The sequence below is a fragment of the Euprymna scolopes genome, chromosome 25, assembly GCF_053919585.1.
Source record: "Euprymna scolopes isolate OS-2025 chromosome 25, ASM5391958v1, whole genome shotgun sequence".
Lineage (NCBI taxonomy): Eukaryota > Metazoa > Mollusca > Cephalopoda > Sepiida > Sepiolidae > Euprymna > Euprymna scolopes.
In genome coordinates, this window is record NC_136506.1 from 15,960,924 (window position 1) to 15,977,489 (window position 16,566).

Below are 16,566 nucleotides of genomic sequence, written 5' to 3' on the forward strand. Positions count from 1 at the left end.
TGCCTGGTTTCCTGTCTGACTTCCTTTAATTTTAGCTGGTGCAAGGGAGATAATTTATTTATCCTATTAATTTTCCTTCTTTGTTTCAGTTAAGGGGAGATAAGCCATGTTTCAGTTGGTCCAAGTGAAGTAATTAATCTATCTTATTTATTTTCTAACCTTTTTTATTTTATTTTATTTTATTTTAAATAGTTGAGGGAGGTATGCAGGCGATTTGATTTTTAAGTCTTTTATATATGTGTATTGTATTCTTTAAGGTAGCCATATTTTTCATACTAAATTTTTGTACTTAATATTTATACTAACAATTGTCTAACTGTCCATTTTTACTTTACTAATTTATGAACTAAGTTGACTGCATCTAGAATACTCTGGAAGAAATTCCTTTAGGTGGGTGTCTTCGTTCGTTGTTCGATCCTCCAAGTTTATTAGGAGCGCTTGTCTCCTATGTAAACAGGCTTTGAAGGTCTAACTGCGTACGTTCAAACGAGTCTTCTGAGGGTTATTAATAGTCTTATAATGTGGTACTTCTCCGTATCACAAAAGGGGCACTGCTTTAAGGCTAGTGAGTATGCTAGTCCTCTCTCTATGATCCTCCATTTAATGCTGAAAGGTGTTCCATTATCTTTTAGCTGCCATACTCGGGTGGCTAGTGCTGTCTTTATCCTTGTTTTTGCCCTGTAGGAACTGTTGTGCATGTAAAATCTCTGTTTAAACGCTCTTTTCGTCATGTCTATGTATATTTCTGGTGTATCGTTAGCCTGATGTGAGTGTCGCTTCATATACGAGGGATTTCACCCTGCATTTTCCCTCTAATGGGCAATCCTCCCTGGATCTGCAAGAGTAGTCCGCAATTTCATTTTCATTTCGTTCCTTTGTGATGATCTTTTTTATTGATGGAGTGGTAGAATAGCTGACCTTAATCGTGTTTCTGTTGAATAGTTTGTGCAGCTTATGTTGTGGATGGAAATTTCTGTCTAGCAGTTTCAGGAATAGGTATCGCACTCGTGTTTTTGTATTGAGGGAAAATGGGGGTGAGAACCAAATGATGTTGCGCCTGTCTTTTGTTAGCCGATTTTGGGTTCCTATTATGTTATTTAGATTTAGGGTCGTGTATAGGAAATTTTTATTTAGATTTACACAACTCTAAATCTAAATAACAACTTCCTAGGCACAACCCTAAATCTAAATAATATAATAGGAACCCAACATTGGCTAACATTCACTCCTAATGTTAAATGAAGCACATAATCAAGATTTATTGCCAAAGTCGCTGGAGAAAAAATAGCTGGATCATTCTACTGGCCCAGTAGATATCTGACTGCCGATGAAATTTTCTACCTGTATAAGAACTAAGTACTTAAACGAAGATTCCATAAAGAAAACTGTTTTTGAAGAACTGCCTGCCTGTGGAAGTCTCTTCCGCTGGTCTGCTTTCCATCTGACTACAATATAGTCGTTTTCAAGACCAATGTAAACAAGTTATTATTTAACCGTCCTCAAACCATACAAAAATTTCCGATACAAACGATTACTACGCTATTGTCCCAATGAGTACAATACAAATTAACCATTATCCTCGATATGTGGTATACATTTCGTAAAAAAAAAAAGCTTATCTGATAGACTTTTCCCTGACTTGGCAATGATAACGCTCGTGGTTATTCTTAACAAACTTCCTCAAACTCATTCCATTTATACCTAATGCTTTCTATCACATTAGCACTAGTTCCACTCTGTAGTTCAAGTTCACTACATTTTTGGACACTCCCAATAACTTTATTATACACATGTGTTTTCGCTACGTCCGTCTCCGGGGTTTTTCACTTTATACACAGAAGCTGTATACGTCTGCACCGGACAAGCTTAGCGAACTGGAACTGTCCCGATAGAAAACATTACTGAACACCCATCTTAACCTGTGTGAATACGGGACTTCCAAATCTCGTGTTCCTAACAGAGGCCGGTCGAGGTCAACGAAGTCAGAACAAAACGAAGAGATACTCGATAGTGAAAAGAATACTCCTAAAAATAATACGCTACTGTTACAACGCGAATAGTTATTTCCCATTCCATTGCTTGAATTAGTTCATGTTTGTAATGCATAGAGTTAGCTAAAACTAACTATATAATTGGTTAGTTGTTTGTTTTACGGCATACCATTCCTTTTCAGTTTATTTAATGCCGAACCCAGTTATTTTGAAGAAATTTTTTTAATAGAATATATTCTTTTTTCAAATCAGTTTCTATTAAACCCATAATTGGGTCCCTAACAGGTACTACCACTCCGTGTCAGAGTGGACCTGGGAGCAATAGCAATTAAAGGGTGGCTCCACACTCTCCAAAGCCCGCAGCTGGGGCCTCACAATCGGATATAGTTTAAGGCCATATCCAGAACCACTAACTATATGAATTAAAAACTTGTTTAAAAATTTACAAACTTTTGGAATTCGGAATGAAATTAATAATCTCTTTCTAAAGGAGGTGGCGCTGACTAAGTACTTAACGATACAGGCGGAAGACATTGGTGGGCCATGTTTGAATCCAGTTCGTTCCACAGATAACACTTTCACTTAGAGTAGTAGAAACTTTCACAAAGCCATGCTTCTTTGGCCTTTTGGCTAAGAACAAAGTGTAGTATCTGTTCTGATACTCGTTTCACTTTTTCCGTTAGCTGTCAGTGAGGAAATACTTCTAGACTAAAACATGTTTATATTTTTAGTCCTATTCAGAATTCCGCTTTTGGGATAGCTGGATTTTCTTCACATTATAAAAACTAACCTTGTGTCTAACTCTGCTTTCGTGGAGAGGCAAGTATATAGGAATTTCACAATGTTTCTCCCGTAATCTATGTCTTTCTAGAAAATAATGCTTTTTGAAAAGATATCGAAAAACCAACACCATCAATAGAATCATGTAACTTATATGTAATAAATCCAACCGAAAGAAACATGTGAAAAAAGTCGTATTTAATGTAGGGAAAAACTAGCTCCTCAAAAAGGGACACTCTGGAAATAGACAACAAATATCCTCTATATTGACTTTTGATTAATTAACTTAAGTGTAGCATCAGAAGATATACTACACTCTCATCTTAGCCCGAATGAATTAATCTTTTTCTAAGACCGTTGCATTTTTATTTCTCTCTCAATCATGTCTCACTTTAACTAAAGTTTATTAAACATCTTTGTGAAACCGCTTTCCTTTCTCGCGTTACGATTCCCCACAGCATATATAATATTCTACTGATCCCTTCGGTTTCAACTTTTGACAAGAAAAAGTGTATTTTATTTCTTGTTTAATTTTCATAAGGCTTTACGTTGCGACTGAAACAATCGCATTTGCAAGTGAATTTTTTTTCCAATCGTCTACTAGAATAATTAAACGCTTGGACTTTTGACGATTATGATTTTTTTCAACCGCTTATTACTTTAGTTAGTTCATACGTTACGCTTAAAAAATCCAAATAAAATTTTTAAGGCCAAACTGCTTTAAAAGGAAAGGCTAAACTCTGTGAACGTTGGCTTTAAAAAGGTAAATCTTTCAACCCTTGACAAGCGCATATTCTCTTTAATATTCGTTTCATAATTTATTAAAATAAGATATGATCGTATGAGAAAAAAAAACTCGTATTAATTCCGACGTACAGCAATTATTCAATGAAGAAAAACATTCAGTGCAACACTACGTATAAAAAGAGAACATTCAAAAGAAGCTGCGCAAATAAGAGGAACATTGTCTGCCAAGAGGTGCTGGAGTGACGGAGTTTCTCTTACAATGTGATTTATTTATTTGTATTGAACGATGTAGCATAATATTATTTTCTAATTATATATTAGTACTTATTAATTTATCTCATTTTAATCAGTTCTACATTAAAAATACAATATATATTATTTTGATAGAAATATTAATAAACCTATATTTGCCGCGCGTTATTTGTATTTTTGCCTCTAATACTAAGTTTTGCGCTATCGCAAAAAAGAAAAATATCAAGTTTATCAAAATATGTTTGTTGATTAAGTATATTTCTGATTGCGTGGAATTTCCACAGTTCCTGCCGAGATATAACGTTAGTACTACTAGTATACTGTAAATAAATTATTTTAAAACTTCTCTGAATAAGAAAAAAATAATTACGCTCCATATTTACATGTCAAATGTTCTTTTAATTCAAGTAAACAGTAATTTATTAAATCAATATCCAAACAATAATGGATTTTACATTTTATGTAATTAAGTTTAGTGATCCATTTAAGTCTTTCTCTCTCTTTAATTTCTCACATTGACGGAAGTAAGAAATAATAGTGATACGAAGTTCGTTAAATAAGCTTCCAGCCTTTTTCATATGCGCACGTTTATTGATCGTACACACATGAAAGCCCATTCGAAGTCATCTCCTCCGGCTGCAATACACTTGTAACCTTCCAGCACATTCTAGAAGGCCCCATGAAAGAATTCTCGTGCAAGCATGTCAGTGATCCTTGTTACAGCCGCTTTCCTTACCTCAATTGTCTCTTAACGACAGAATTTAATGGTTTCCTTGAGCTTAGGGAGTAACCGAAAATCACAGCGTGCAAGGTGTGAGCAACTGTCTTGAAGTATATCTTGGTCAAATAGTCACTAACAAGGACGAAGAACCCTTTGGGCAAACTTCCCACAAATATTGCACATCTTCAGTTCCTCGCAAATAATGATGTGTACCGCCCCAACACTGACATCAAACTGTGTACTTATTGTCACTATGGACGCACGACGGTCTGGCAGTTTGAAGCATTCCATACCTTTCTGTGGCAGTTTTCCAAGTTTAAAACACCATTTTATTGCACATCGTTCATCTCCAGATTGCATTGTTGAAATTTACCCATTCTGACAATCAGGCTTTAGCAAGATGTATTCCAATTCCTGCTGTAGCTGTTAATTTAAAACTTAAAACATAAAAGTTGGTCAGTCAGCTCATAAAATGTATAGCAATAACTTACTAAATGTTCAAGAGTCTGCGACAATTTCAAATTTAAATTTCTGTACAAAAAAGTCTGGAAACTTATTGAAGACAATATAATTATTGAAGACGTATACTTTTAATTCGTCATCGTTGTCATAACGAGCAAGTGTGTGTTTGTGAGAGAAAGAATGAAAGAAAGAGAGAGTGAGTGTGTGTGTGAGATATATATATATATATATATATATATATATATATATATATATATATATATAGAGAGAGAGAGAGAGAGAGAGAGAGAGAGAGAGAGAGGGTAAATCTTGATTTTGTCTATTTGATGACACTATCGTTCCCCGGAAGAGTTACTTTTAAAAGAATTCACTTGTTATACACGCGTACCGACAAGCATGTTGCATGGTTAAATTGTATTTTTTTTTACACAGTGGTCACCACTTATAAAGGCCGGAAGCCACTCAGGGATAAGGGTTATTGTAAGTACGTACATTACGTTAGTGTGGAGATTTGATGAAGTGTTTACTTAAGGGGGCGGTTCATTAGAAATTTGTTAACGTTGGACTTGAACACATCAAAGTTGTAGTCAGGTGGGAAGCAGGCAGACGGAACAGAGTTCCACAGGCGTGCAGTTCTAAGAAAGAAGCTTTGTTCATGGAATACACGTTTTGATTTAGGCACAGATAAAGAGTGGGGGAAATTTTTCACGGTGGATTCGGCTAGACGGGTGTTTTTCGTGAAAGATTTGCGAAGGGGGGCCAGAGATTGGAGTTCAGACGAGCATCTGCCATGGAAATAACGATAAAACAAGGATAGGCTCGCAACATCTCTTCTGTGGGAGAGAGGTTGCAGGGTAGAGAAAAGGGCATCTCCCACTAAGCCACGAAGTCTATTTTGTACTCTGTCAAGGCAGGATAGGCTGTTTTTAGCAGCTCCTGCCCAGATATGACAGCAGTATTCCATCCTTGGACGTACTTGGCTTTTATATAGATAGAGAATTGCATCAGTAGTGAGATATCTTCTGGAGCGGCAGAAGGATCTTACCATCTTTCCAGCGACCTTGGCAACAGACTTGATGTACGTGTTCCATTTCAGATCAGGAGTAAAGGTCAAACCCAGAAGCTTGTCAAAACACGGGGCCTCTCTCAGACGAGAGCCATCCATCCAAATTGATGCCAGATGGGGATCAGAGAGTTGATGATGTAAGGATAGGAGTTTGGTTTTAGATGCATTAAAGGTAACCAGCCACGTCTTCCACCACTGAACCACGCGCTCGAGATCAGAGGAGAGAGAGAATCAGAGAGAACTTTGTCATTTACAGCCTTTGATGTATTGCGTAGATGGTCGTGTCATTAGCATAGATGTCAACGAATGATTTAAGTATGTGTTTAGGGAGGTCATTGATGTAGATCAGGAAGAGAGTTGGGCACAGGATTGACCCCTGAGGGACTTCAGCATTAATACTGCAGGCCTCTGATTTTTGTCCATCGACCACTACTCTTATGAGCCTATTAGAGAGAAATGATTTGATGATTGAGAAAACATTTCCAGTTATACCGTAGCTGGAAATCTTGTGAAGTAGACCCTATGCCATACCTTGTTGAAGGCTTTTGATATGTCAAGAGCAATTGTCCTTGAAAGGAAGCCTTTGTCAAGAGATTCACTAATCCTGTGACATATAACCGTCAGCACATCTGCGGTAGATCTTGCAGAGCGGAAACCATATTGTGTGTCACTAAGAAGGTTGTTTCTGCTGAGGTGGTTGACTATTTCTCTATTTAATATGGATTCCAGCAACTTACTCATAACACACAGGAGACTTATTGGTCTGTACTGAGAGGGAGATGACATATCACCTGAATTCTTAAATACAGGGCAAACTGATGAGGTTTTCCAGGGAGTCGGAAAGCACTTCTCCTTAAGGCAGCGCTTAAACAGTTTCGTAAGTATGGGAGCAAGTTCTGGTTGAAGCTTTTTTAACACTATAATTGGGATGCCGTCAGGGCCAGTTGATTTACTGGAATCAAGGTTCTTGATTAGCTTGGCGACCTCATGCACGTATATTTGTATGTTACCTATCGTGTTCTGTGTTATAGGGGGAAATATGGGGAGTTGATGGCATTCGTCGCATAGGGTAGAATTAGCTGCCAAGTTCTTTGCAAATAGTTTGGCCTTGTCTGACGCTGACGAGATGACCTCTGGTCCATTGATAATGGTTGGGATAGAATGCACACTTCTGTTCAGGATCCTATTTGTTATTTGCCCAAACTGGTGGGAACCAAGCCGCTGATCAGCTACCTTGGATTTAACAGACTGGGCATATAGCTCTCTTGCAATTTTTATTACTCTTTTACAGTGGTTGCTGGCAGTCCTGAAAGCAGCTTTAGTCTCACTGCATCTATTACGTTGGTAGCTATTGAAAAAGTGATTTCTGTGCGCGATAGCAGCAGCACATTCAGGGGAGAACCATGGCTGGCTGTTAGGTTTTTGTTGGAATTTTTTAGATGGTATGAATTGGTCTATGCCTAGAATTAACCATTCGGTCAGATCTGATACTATAGAGGACACTTCCTTTTTAAACATGGAGTGCAGAGGTAAATCAGATATGAATGTACGGAAGCTATCCCAGTCAGCCTTAGAGTATCGGTATACAGTGCGGTGGAGGGGTATGTCTAGGGACTTATTACATTTGGTTTTTATCTTAACTGATACAACGGAGTGGTCGGAGCATCCTACAGGAGAATGAACGGAACATGGACATAGCTCAGGGGAAGTTGAGAGAAAAAGGTCTAGGAGGCTTGCATATTGACCGGGTGTATCGGCCACACGGGTGGGTTCGCGAACAATCTGAGTGAGGTCATAAGCAATGGTAAAATCATGACAAAACTTCCCCTCATCATATGTCTTATTTGAATGGGTCAGCCATTCCACGTTATGGACGTTGAAGTCACCACAGATGTGGATGTTAGCCGAGGGATGTGTAGACAGGATGTGGTCTATTTTCTGAGATATGCTCTTAAAGATAGTAACTCCGCTGTTGTGGGTCCGATAGAGGGAACATATAAATGCAGTGTTGTTAGCAAGTGCAACCCGGAAGCACATATAGGGTAAGTTAGGATCTTCTCTAGAGATATCCCTGCCACACGGGAAGCCATCTTTTATGTAGGCACATATTCCATGCTCATGGCGATCTTGGGGATCAGATTTAGCTGTTAAATTAGAGTATCCGTTAATTATGAACTCATCTAGGGAAGTGGTCGGCCTTATTCCAGTTTCGCTTAGAAATAATATGTTCGGTTTCGTCTCCTGTAAATGTAGACCCCTGATGTTGGAGAAGGAGACCTGGTAGTAGGAATCTACGTTGGAAGATGGGGTTCTAGGTGTATTCGAGTTTTTTTTTCTGGAGATATTTCATGTTGAGGCTTTGAGATTCGTGGAACAGGCATATTTGGTTAGAGCAGTACAGAGAGGGAAAAGAAGAGAGAAAAAGACAGGAATTTTTTTTTGTAGCACACGAAGGGGTAAAGCCGTAACAATTACCCACTAGTATGGCATCGAGAGGCCCCACCAGAGACTACTCTATGGTCCAGATCCACTCACCAAATGGCAATACAGCAGTCCCAGTACTTTGCGCCTGCTGATAGGACAGCCTCCTTAGTGGTTAATCGAAGGTTCGGGTCCCTGACTATCAGGTTTATATAGAAATACAAAGCTAGTGAAACAAATGTTTATTAATCTAACTTCAGTACAATAATAAATAACTGCTGACTTTCCTTCTGTTAGTTTGTCCAGGGTTTCTATCGAAAACAACGGCGAATACGAAGATGAAACACAACATTGATAGTATTTATCTTGTATAACAATTTCTTTATAATGTAATAGTTTCAACTTCAGTCGCATGGGTCATCGAGAAACAGCCAATACGATTCTTTACTATATATATTATTTTATTAGAAACTGGAAGGGCTATCCGGCGTTACCAGCTGCAAATATGTAACATATTTCTAATAGAACATTTATTTCCCTACCTTTTCTCTTACTCTTCCCTCTACTCAAACTTTTTTATCCCCTTCCCAGACCATTCTTCTCTAGATGGACACACACATACATACATACAACTTTCATTTATGTAAGAGATTCGTCTAGGGATGAGTCGATATTTTCCTTCAAATTAGTACATAAAAACACTGACCAACCGACCATCTCTGACGAATCTTTGTCCAGTTGAACCTTAGAAAACGAATAATTTTGTCTAAATTGCAGCTCTTATTGATCTAGAACAACATCGATCAAGGATATAAAAGATTAGAAGTCTTTGTTTTGGAGTTTTATACTTTTAGTTATACTTACACACGCATATAGACAAGGACCATTTACATAATAGACTAGCATTTCAGTCCGGAATTGCCCGCGTGTTTGGAGGTGTATGTTGAGCAATGAAAAAAAAGTGGTAGTAGGAAGGCAGGCTCGAACCCGTACTGTGAAGGAGAAAAAGAACGGGGAAAAACATGACGTCTTTGCTGTTATGATTACCGTCAAAGCGGAAGTGACGTTGGTTTAAATTAAGGCTAGTCAATCGAAAAGAGGGGATGACTTTCGAAAATATCGGCGAAAAAAGCGACCCCTCCCTGTAGAAAAGTGCCCTGTTGAGGGCGAAGAAATTGTTTTAGCCAAAATTTCAGTATTTTTCGTCTGAAAGGTCGATCTTCAAACGATACTGATCTTATGAAAATCCTTTGCCTCTGTCGAAAGTCTTAGGCAGACATGCAAACATGCATACGTACATTTATATATTGATAGCTCAAATTTTCGACCCAAACCGATTAAACAGATTGCCTTATCTCTGAATATCCTTTATGTAAAATTTCAAATGTTTAGACCAGAAATTATCTGAGTAATTTCGTAGAGACTGCAGAGGTTAAATTTTTAAAACATTTTTACTCCTATTATGACCCCTTAACATTTATTATTTTGGGCTCTAATTAAGTTATGAAGTTAGACCCCGGTCCGAGGAAACTATATCTAAAATTTCAATTGTTTATACCAAAAATTGGCGGAGGAGTTTGGTAGAGTTCTAAAAGATAAAATCGTTGACATTGACCTCTTAACAATAAAATTTCTGGCCGAAAATGGATTACAAAGATTCTCCCAAATCTCAGTATCCTGTATATCAAATTTCGAGTCTGTAGACTTAAAATTGAAAGAGTTATTGCGTAGGGAAATGTACACAGACACACAGACACACACTGACAGACATGCGGACACGTTCACTTTTATAGATATATAGATTGGTTGCTGTAAATTATAGAAATAAAAACAAAACTATAATAATAAAATGGTGATATGGTGTTAAGAATCTGGAGTAAAGAATGTTGTTTCTTTTTTCCCAGCCAACGTCGGCTGTGGTAACTATATCACATTTACGTTCATTATATAATCATGAAAATTAATCCCCCTTAGGAGAAATAAAATGTAGAAAGAGAGAAAGCGTTGAATCTAGGGAAATCTTCTAAATCTACACTTCGGGCGATTAGGAGTAAAAAGGAAAAGAAAGTAATTTAAATTCGGCTTTTATGATAATTTCGGAACGCAGTTCTTGCATGAAAATGTTGCTTTTTAGGGTAAATAATTTTCAATTTTATCCTTTCCATACCAATGCGTTATTTTTGCTCAATTCGAAAACGTAAATTTTTATATTGGTATTACTTGGATTATTTGGACTATTGTTCATCATCTTGACTGTTATTTGCACAAGGTTTTTTATGGAATTTTCGATCTTAATCAGGTGTATGCTATCGAACTCGGAAATCTTTCTATCGAACACGAGAATCTGCACGGAATTTCGAGCGGAAATAATAGATAAGTATAAACACACACATATGTGTAATATGTAATAATTAATAGTGATTTAAGTGTGATATAATCTGTAGTACTAAATAGTGATAGAAACAAAAATAGGTTTATGGCTTCTAAAATTAATGCCAGAATTGTCAGTAATCCTCGTGGTGTAGGGCATAAAGTACTTAATAAAATTCAGTTTTAAGTTACACAAATTACATAGAACTTCAACCAAGCCATGGTACACAGGACCAGAGTAGGCGAACATTCTGATTCCGGTTGAAATTTCATGCATGTTCCTAATTTCGACGGGAAAAAAATCCTAATGCGATAAGATATACATGCAGAAGGTTGGGGTTTATCTAAACTGAAACATTGTGTGATTAACATTAAATATGAGAACAATATTCGAATAATATTAATACGAAAAATCATCCTCTCAAAAATCCAGAAACATAAATTTTCTATACAAGAGAAAAACGTTTACATTGGGTTTCCCTGAATTGAACATGATATTATACAGCATTCATTTAAGTCGCATTTTATCTCTCTATCCTTCTTTATCTTTCTTTCCTTCCTCCTCCTTCTCAAACCTGTCTTACTCATCCGCCCAGCTCTGGAGAACGGATACTTTTTATAAATGTCAAAGGTGTAATTAATAGGGAGTAGTTAACACGCACTTTTCGCCTTAAATTAATCAATCGGAGTCATATGAACATAAGACAAGCAAAGGTGATTAACCTGTGCCGTTGACATTATAACTTCGACTGTCAAATTTGAGATTACGATATTGAGCAGTTGTCAGTATATCATAACAGACACACATAAATCAGAAACTTGCCTTTTTGCTAGGTATAACATGGTCGTTACGCTCGATCTGTGTTTGTTACAGTTTAAACCTCTGTCGGTCCTCCACGCCGTTCGGTACCAACGCAAACAAACAAATATAAATAAATCCAACTTGTCATTTTTTTATGTTTTAGCAAAAGGCATTTATTATGTACTACCTCCTAAACAATTCCTGCTTCTTATTTTTTCTAACTGTAAATTTTGTCTACCATGAAATTAACACCACCCTACCATCTCGACACCAGCTTAAAAGTCTTACAGCACCACCACATGACCAGACGTCTGCATCTTCTTTCCCTGTTACGTTGTGCATTTTTCTCACAGTTTTTTCTTTTTATTCTGACGCAAACCCGCGAACATTTGCCAATTTGCATACACCCCCAAACGGCTACTACTGTTACTAGTAATACCTTCGCTAGCCATCTATTGTTTAGGCTTCTCCTGATATCTTCACACGTGCTTATCGGCGCTCTATTACATAGGCGTGAAATGTAGTATCTTTTAGGATACGTCATTTCATATTTTCTGTCTTCATTCAGAGTATTCCTTTTAGACTGACAATTTTTTAAAATGTTTTTTTTCCAGTATACTCTTTTCTGGGAGATTGATATTTTTTATTAATTTATTTTTAAATTACATTTTCACTCCAAACAGGGCACATTGCCACTTTGATGTAGGAGTCTACTATTAGGGACATGGGCTACAGGGGTATTAGGTGAGGAGTTGGGCAGCAAGACGTCGGTTCACGTTACACGTGAACTTCTGCATGTCAGTACATTTGGGGAAGCAGGGACCCGGAAGGGAATTCGAAAGTCTAGCGGTTCTGGGGAAGAAACTACTGGAGTATAAGGCTCTCTTACATCTAGGGATCTCAACTGTGAAGAGGTGGGATTTTGCTGCTTGTCTGGTTTGTCGGCGGTATTTACGTAGAGGGGGTACAAGTGTTTGCAGTTCGTCGGAATATTCACCGTTGAAATACTTGTAGAACAGGCAGAGGGATGCTACATTTCATCGATGGGGCAGAGACGTAAGCTTAGATGACAGTTCAGGACCTATTAGGTTGGCGACTCTCTTTTAAACCTTGTCTAGGACTGAGAGACTAGTAGCAGATGCACGAGCCCAAATATGACAACAATGCTCCATACTTGGGCGAATGGTGGCCTTATAGAGGTACAAGATACTTTCGGGCGTTAGTAGCTTTCTAGCACGGTAGAGAGAACCTTCCTTTTTCGCAGCGGTCCTGGCAATGCTCACAATGTTATTGTTCCAACTCATGTTTCCTGTGAACGTAAGGCGGAAGAGTTTAAAAGATGTGCTTTCAGATAAAGTCTTTAGCCATTGCTATTGGTGATATTCCTTAACATTTAGAAAATAAACGACCGTGTGTCTAACTCTATTTTCGTGGAGAGGCACATAAATAAGTACTTGATCAAAGTTTTAGGTGTTGTATTTTACAACAATATCGTCTATGAAAAACTTATTTTAGGCATACAGTCTATCACAAAAGTGAGTACACCCCTCAAATTTCTTCAAATATTTGAATACATGGGACAACATTGAAGAAATAAAATTTTGACTCAATGAAAAGTAGTTTGTCAGCAGCATATATAACAGAGTTCATTTATTTTCCCCTTAAAATAACTCAAAATATAGCCATAAAAACTATTTCCCTGGCAATAAAAGTGAGTACACTCCCTACGAAACTTTGTTAATATTAACATACAACATGTCAACTTTCAATATTTTGTGTGGCCACTATGATTTTCCAAAAGTTGATTTACTCTTCTTTGAATGGAGTTTACTAGAGTTTCACAGGTAGCCACTGGAATGCTCTTCTACTCTTCAATTATGATGTCGCGGAGCTGACGGATATTTGAGACTTTGCGTACCTTCATCTGCTACTTGAGCATGCCCCAAAGATGTTCTAGTGGGTCCAGGTCCGAAGATATACTCGGCCAGTCCATTATTTTTACTTTCAGCCTCTTCAGTAACGCAGTGGTTGTCTTGGATGTATGTTTTGGGTAATTGTCATGCCGAGACACTGCTCTGCGATCCAGTTTCTTGAGGGAGGGAATCATGCTCTGCTGCAGTATTTGACATTACATATTGGCGTTTATGTTTCCCTCAGTGAAATGTAACTCTCCAATACCTGCAGCACTAATGCAGCCCCAGACGATGACATTCCCACCACCATGCTTGACTGTAGGCATGAATTATATCTAAGCTGGATAGAGCTCGTTGAGCAACTCCTGCCCAGATGTAGTTACCGTACTCAATTTTATGGCGTACCTGGCTCTTATACAGATAGAGGATTGCATCGGTAGTAAGGTACCTTCTGGAGCACTAGAGTGATGCAACCATTTCTCCAGTGATTTTAGCCACATACTTGATGTATATCTTCCATTTCAGATCAGGAGTATATTGGAATTCCCCGTCTTTATGACGTCAGAGGCGTGGCCAAACAATGTGACTCCCTCAAATTTCAAATTACACGTGTGCTTTGCACGTGCATCCACACGCCTCTACAAACAAATAAATTCCTTAATCGAATTGTATAATTTAACCTATTTTTTAATCATTATTTCCAAACTGTATTGTTCGTATCTAACTCTGACATAAGTAATAATTAGTTATTTCCAAGAACAATGACAATCATTCTACTTTCCTGGCATTTTAATACGTATTTTTAAAAATTTTCTTACTTGGTTTGATTCTAACCATTTTCAAATATCATTTTTAAACTTATCTACTTTGCTCTTTTACTCACTTGGGGTCTGTCCTTTTTTACATAACAATTGTTTGTATCAGAATCTCTAAATGACATTTGTATCTCGTTGAATGCTAAATAAATAATCTTCTTTTAAATAAAGTAAATATATATATATATATATATATATATATATATATATATGACTCGATAACATATGTAGCTTCAATTCAGATTTTCTCTGTCGGGTTTGATATATCATAGGTGTATTTTCTTTTACATTTTACGTGAATAGAAGCTTCTATCCGCATTCGTTTATTAGAAGAATTACAAGAAAAACGATCTACAAAGTACTTGTATGAAAGAGATAATATTTCGAGATGAATATTCAATGAAGATATTGAAAGGGAAGCCGCGAGCCAAAATCGGGACGCGGTTTAATACGTCTCGGAGTTCTGTCTTTTAAAATGGCGATCAGAGGCGTCCAGCAAAGAATTGGTCTATTCAGTTCCGCAACTGGTCACATTTTATTTGAAAAAAAAGTATCGTTAATCGACTTTTAAAGCAAAACGACATATATTTATTCATTCATTTATTTTTTTTATTCTGTCGCAGGAAATTATACTTAAATCCAGTTATAAAATTCACTGATCAATGGACGACAAAAGAATATTACACGTCTGGAGAAGAGAATGAAGCAAAGAAAAAAATATGTAACGACTGTTCGGATCGTTGTTGTCCGTGACTGGAAGACAGAACGCTATTTAAACACTTTCGCTGTCTACTTTACTCTCGTCCTCTCTTCTATTTTTATTACATACGCATGCGCGCTATTCATGCAATCATGCGAGTAACAAAAAAAAAAAAAATAAATAAATAAATAATTAAAACAAAAACCTGTTTCATGTTCTATTAACTCAGAAAGAGACATTCTACGGTTGGACTTTTTTTTTTGGTTAATAAAAAATGTCGATTCTCATTTTATTACTGAGAGTTTTTAAAGTTACGAAATCGACATCAAGTTTAATTAGAGTTGGCAAGAAGACAATTAACTTATATACTTTTATATTATATAATAGCATCATCAAATAATAGATTGTGTGTGTTTTTCTTTCTCTTTTTCTGTCTATATTGCTCTCGCTACACATACACATACACAGACGCACATACACATATATATTTATATACATATAGTCATCCGCATACAGTACTGTTTCCCTGTTTCACAGCTCATCTGTGGGGCTAGACAGGCACCTGCCTCAAGTCAGGATCGAAACCCGATCGCCCAATTGGTAGTCAAGAACTACTCACCATCGCGCTATAAGGCTGCTGCTGCTGTTAGGGTAATGAATTAACGATGATATATATATATATATATATATATATATATATATAGTAATGTGACTGATAATTTAAAATTCAAATTAGAATTAAAAATTAAAAATCTCTTTCATAAGAAGGAACAACAACAAAGTCAATAATTTGTACGATCGTTTCGTAAACGATGTTTTATTGTGATATACATTAAGCCACGGACAATAAGTTTGGCATATAGTTTTTCTTAAACAAAGTATCCTCATCAGCGAAAGTATTGAGTAGGTATTTTTTATATGTAAAAGACACCATAAATACACCTAACAATTTTTAAGTAAGGCAGATGTATCTTTTAATTGTTCGCCTGTTGAAAACCGTAATTATCGTCAAAGCATTCATTTGGATGTTGATCGTACAACTTATTGACTTTGTTGTTGTTCCTTCTTATGAAACAGATTTTTAATTTTTAATTCTAATTTTAATTTTTAATTATCTTTACTATTTACTTTACTATTATTTACTATTACTAAATATTAAAATAGCACTAGGATATTTGACTATCGAACTTATTATATATCTAAATTGCAACGAGCACTGCTCTTTTCTTGTATTTTAATTAAATAAGTAATTTCACTATCACATTAAAATACACTCTGCTCTTTAGACTACTGTTCTAACCCCCTTTAAATTTATATATATATATATATATAAAGCTGAACGTCCGTGTGTATGTCTGGTCACGAATAGGCTCCTATATGGTTGACTATTATAGAAAACTGATTCCATATAATGATAGAAGATGTATCGAGACACAGAAATGGGTACATTTGATCTGGCATAATGATGAGCCATTAAAATTGTGGGGTCTGCGTACGCGCCTGGTCCACAAAGTATGGAAATAAAA

The 16,566-nt window shown here is 36.7% G+C and overlaps 1 pseudogene; it reads left to right on the top strand.

Moving 5' to 3' along the window:
• Positions 1-2,600: 2,600 nt before the first annotated feature.
• On the top strand, positions 2,601-2,764 carry LOC145247689 (U2 spliceosomal RNA; annotated as a pseudogene).
• Positions 2,765-16,566: the final 13,802 nt, after the last annotated feature.